Source organism: Medicago sativa, chromosome 6, assembly GCF_051527215.1.
Source record: "Medicago sativa cultivar Bolivia chromosome 6, Bolivia_mono, whole genome shotgun sequence".
NCBI lineage: Eukaryota > Viridiplantae > Streptophyta > Magnoliopsida > Fabales > Fabaceae > Medicago > Medicago sativa.
In genome coordinates, this window is record NC_140754.1 from 55,567,719 (window position 1) to 55,572,763 (window position 5,045).

The 5,045-nt window shown below is 39.5% G+C and overlaps 1 non-coding gene across 1 annotated transcript; it reads left to right on the forward strand.

Annotated features, from left to right (window-relative positions):
- The first annotated feature begins 1,602 nt into the window (after positions 1-1,602).
- LOC146915773 (small nucleolar RNA R71) lies at positions 1,603-1,709 on the forward strand. Its single transcript, XR_015017076.1, has one exon. It is a non-coding gene; the product is annotated as a small nucleolar RNA R71 (small nucleolar RNA).
- Positions 1,710-5,045: the final 3,336 nt, after the last annotated feature.

Consider the following 5,045-nt stretch of genomic DNA (forward strand, 5'->3'; position numbering starts at 1 on the left):
TCATATTGTGTAGTTGACGCTATAAAACGTTCTTTCACAACATGATCGTTAAGCATGTAACAAGAGTAAAGAGCGGGACCCTTCATAACATTTTCCAACTCGTATCCTACCATTTGATCACTCACTTGAAAGACTATCCTACCGTGCTTGACATCTATGAGAGCTCCTGCAGTGGCTAGGAAGGGTCTACCTAGGATTATGGGGACGTCTTCGTCCTCCGCAATGTCAACGACTACAAAATCAGTTGGGATATATATCCCTTCTATTTTAACCGGTATGTCCTCAACGAATCCTACAAGTTTCATGGTAGAACGATCAGCTAGCTTTAATTCCATTTCGGTAGGTTTCAACTCTCCTATCCCTATCCTTTTAAGAAGAGACAAAGGCAGCAAACTAACACTAGCTCCTAAGTCACATAAGGCTTTGTTTATGGTTTCATTCCCAATTGCACACGGTATGGCAAAGCTACCTGGATCTCTAAGCTTAGGGGGCGCTTCTTGGATGATTGCACTAGTTTCCTTAGCCAAGGCTATTGTCTCATTATGCTCTATAGCCTTTTTCTTTGAAAAAATTTCCTTTAAAAACTTGGCATATAGAGGCATCCTAGACAAAGCTTCAGCAAAGGGAAGTTTAATGCAAATCTTCCTAAGTATGTTAACAAATTTTTCAAACTTACCCTCTAGTTTGAGCTTATCAAGATTTAAGGGGGGTGGAGTTTTGTTTTCTTCAAGTGATTTTGCTTCTTCTATCACAACTTTATCACCTAAGGGCTTGACATTTTCTTTCCCAATATTTTTAACCTTAGCAAGAGTTTCGCCTAACTTACTACCCCCAAAAGATATGACATTAACTTGGGCTTTGGGATTGGCTTCGGTTTGACCAGGAAAGACTCCCGGTGTTTGGGAAGAGGTAGCCACTTGTTGGGCTATTTGAGCAATTTGAGTTTCAAGCATTTTAGAGTGAGTAGCAATAGAATCAACCTTGGTATTGAGCTTGGAAAGAGAATCATTCAGAAATCCGGTTTGGTTTTTAAGTTCTTCAAGTTGTTTGGTTTGGTTGGCAATGGAATTTTCCAACAAAATTTCCAAATTGGACTTCTGAGTGAATCTTTGGTTGTTTGCATAACCGGGTGGTGCTACTTGTCCATAGGGATTTTGGTTTTTATAAAAATTTTGATTTTGTCTCATCCCTTGGTTGTATTGAGCATAATTCATTTGCTCAACACCATTAATAGCACTACCTAGTTGGCAATCAACACCAGCATGACCAGTTATACCACATATTTCACAAGAAGGAGTAGAAGCAGAATTGATAGCACTAACATTGAGTTTTTCAAGTTTTTCGGTTAGTGTATCAATTTTAGAAGCAAGGTGGTCATAGTTAGTGACTTCGTATATACCTGCCTCCTTTTTGGAGGATGAAGAACTAGTGGTGGCTCTCTCGTCGGTCCATTTGTAATGATTTTGAGCCATGTCTTCAATCAAGGCATACGCCTCCGTGTAGTTCTTATTCATAAGTGCTCCACCTGCAGCTGCATCAACAGACATCTTAGTGGTATAAGACAAGCCATTATAAAAAGTGTGGACTATAAGCCACTTCTCTAGGCCATGGTTGGGACAAAGTCTTAGCATTTCTTTGAAACGCTCCCACGCATCATAGAGAGATTCCCCATCTTTTTGGTTAAACCGCGTGATTTGGTCTCTAAGTTTAGCAGTTTTAGATGGTGGAAAGAAACGGGCAAGGAATGCTTGCCTCATCTGATCCCATGAAGTAATGGAACCGACTTCGAGGGAATGGAACCAAGCGCTAGCTCTATCTGTTGGAACAAAATGTGTTTAACAATGAACCTTAAAGAGTTTTGATGATAACAAGGTATTAAAAATTGTAAATTGGACTAGCTAATATTTGTTCAAGTGTACAGGACCATAATTATAAAGTTACATCATCATTGGTTCTGAATGAGCAAATAAAGAGCAAAAGAAAATGAAGCTTAGATGATTCTGAAGGCAAAGTGCTCCTGAAGTCAAGCTGCTCCTGAAGAAATAGCGCTCCTGAAGTAAGCCACTCCTGAAGAATAGTGCTTCTGAAGACAAGAGGTCCAGAAGCCACATCATCAGAAGCTGCACCATCAGAAGCTGCAGAAGTCACTTCATCAGAAGCTGCATCATCAGAAGCTGCCTCATCAGAAGCTATTTCACCAGAAGCTGAAGATCAACTGGATTTGCAAGAACATTCAAAGATTGAAGAATCTACATTGCAAAAGCTGTCTATTGGATTCGAAAACATAGCAGAAAATTAGTGGAACATTGCAACGGTCATTTCAAAGGTGTTTGAAGGCATGTGGTTGCAATTTGGACGAAAGCGTTGACATTGTACTATTGTACGAATTGTACAGCCACGTTCTCCACTGCTCTGTTTTGTGTCCACGCTTCAAGACAAGAAAACAGCTCCAGAATACGGTCTCGCCTGCATATATGTTCCTTTGGATAAGGAATGGATTTCAAATTGGTTCTTCATAGGACAACAACCAAATCAGGCAAAAGATCATTGGTGAAAGATCAAGCTTCAACTAACGACTCTTTGGTGTGCTGGCAATTTCACAACGTCTCTTTCACACCTCTATATAAAGGAGTGAAGACCTAGAGTTTTGGTAATGCAAGAACGCTGAACGAAAGACTCACAAGATTTTCACAAGTACCAAACCTCTGCTGAAATTGTTCTGCATTCACTTAGAATTTCTGTGTCACAAAGTCATATCTTAGAAATTCTTAAGTCCATTGAGTCTGTATCTGATTTGTATTGTGAGCACCTCTGATTGTATATCAAGTGTTCAACCTTAAACAATTTTCTGTGTAATTTTGTTTAGTTAGGAAGTCTCTTGCAGTTGTGCTTGAGCAGGAAGTCTCTTGATTGTGTTCTTGAGCAAAGGAAGTCTCTTGCTTGTGTGCTTGAGCATTGGAAGTCTCTTGCTTGTGTGCTTGAGCATTTGTAATCAGATATTACTCATAGTGAAATCTCCTTGGAAGTGCAAGGGGGACTGGACTACTTCCGGATTGTGGAAGGAACCAGTATAATTGCTTTGTGTCGTTCTTCTTCTCTCTCTCTGTTTTATTCCGCTGCATTTAGATTCTGATTATCACTTCAGAAGCTGTCTCACCTAGCTTCTGATCAGTGTGTTCAGTTTTTAAGAGAAACGAAGAATTTTTCAAAACACAATTCAACCCCCCTTCTTGTGTTTTTCTCACCTTCAATTGGTATCTAGAGCCTTGGTCTGTTGTGTATCACTTAACCGTGCAACAGTCAAAGATCTGAGAAAAACATGTCTACTCCTCCTCCTACTGGTTCTGGTGAAACTAGCTATAAACATGTCTCACATGATTATAGTGATAGTAAGAAAACCAGTGTTGGAAAAGTTCCAAAGTTCAATGGAGATGCAGAAGAGTTCTCTTGGTGGAAGACCAACTTTTACAGTTACATCATGAGCCTGGATGAAGAATTATGGGATATTCTGGAAGATGGTGTTGGTGATTTAGTCCTTGATGAAGAAGGAGCTGCTGTGGATAGAAAGAAACATACTCCAGAACTGAGGAAACTTTACAAGAAGCATCATATTATCAGAGGAGCTCTTGTCACTGCCATACCCAAAGCAGAATACATGAAGATGAGTGACAAATCCACTGCTAAAGCTATGTTTGCTTCTCTCTGTTCAAATTATGAAGGGAGCAAGAAGGTCAAAGAAGCAAAGGCTCTCCTGCTTGTACATCAGTATGAGTTATTCAAGATGAAGGATGATGAAACTATTGAGGAAATGTACTCAAGGTTTCAAACCTTAGTTTCTGGGCTACAGATTCTAAAGAAGAGCTATGTTGCTTCTGATCATGTAAGCAAGATACTCAGAAGCTTACCTGCCAGATGGAGACCAAAGGTGACTGCCATTGAGGAAGCTAGAGATTTAAACACTTTAAGTGTCGAAGATCTTGTTAGTTCTCTAAAAGTTCATGAGTTAAGTCTTAATGAACATGAGTCTACTAAGAAGAGTAAATCAATAGCTCTTCCATCCAAAGGCAAGTCATCAAAAGCTCTCAAAGTAGTTGAATCTGAAGAGGAAGAACAGTCAAGTTCAGATTCTGAACCAGATGCTGCTGAAATGGCCATGCTCTCAAACAGACTTCAATATCTGGCCAAGAAGAACAGAAAGTTTCTCTCCAGAAGGGGTAACTCCAGAAGCTCAAAGAAAGAAGATCAGAAGGGATGCTTCAACTCTAAGAAGCCTGGACACTTCATTGCTGAATGCCCTGATCTTCAAAGAGAAAAGTCAAAGGACAAGTCAAAGAGGTCTACATTCAAACCAAGCAAACTCAAGAAGCAGATTAAGCAGAGTTTAATGGCAACCTGGGATGATTTGGGTAGTGAATCTGGATCTGATAAAGAGGAAGCTGATGAAGATGCAAAGGTAGCTGTTGGGTTGGTAGCAACAGCAACTTCAGAAGCTGGATCAGATTCAGACTCAGAAGATGAAAACGAGGTATATTCCAAAATTCCCAGAGATGAACTTGTTGAGTCACTTAAAGAACTTCTTACACATTTTGAAGTAAGAACCAATGAGTTGAAGGATTTAAAAGAAAAATATGCTGATTTGGTACAACAGCAAAAATCAACTCTATTGGATCTGAAAGCTTCTGAACCAGGACTTAGGGGCTTTGACTTCATGTGTAAAACATATGAAGATCAGCTCAGGTTCTTATGTCAGAAGCTACAAGATAAGTGTAATGAAAAACCTTTAAGTAACCATGAAATTGCTCTTGAAGATTTTATTATATCTGGCATTGACAGAAGCAGAGTGGCTTCTATGATTTATAGCATTTACAAGAACAATGGCAGAGGAATTGGTTTTTCAGAAGTGAAACTTGAGAAAACCAATCTAAAATCTTGTTGTGAATGCATCAAGGAAGGTCTGAAAACATTCTTTGTACCAGAAGGGGCTGAGTTGGAAACTGTTGTTCAATCAGAACCTGAAGCTTCTAGTCCTAAGGCTAAGATTACTT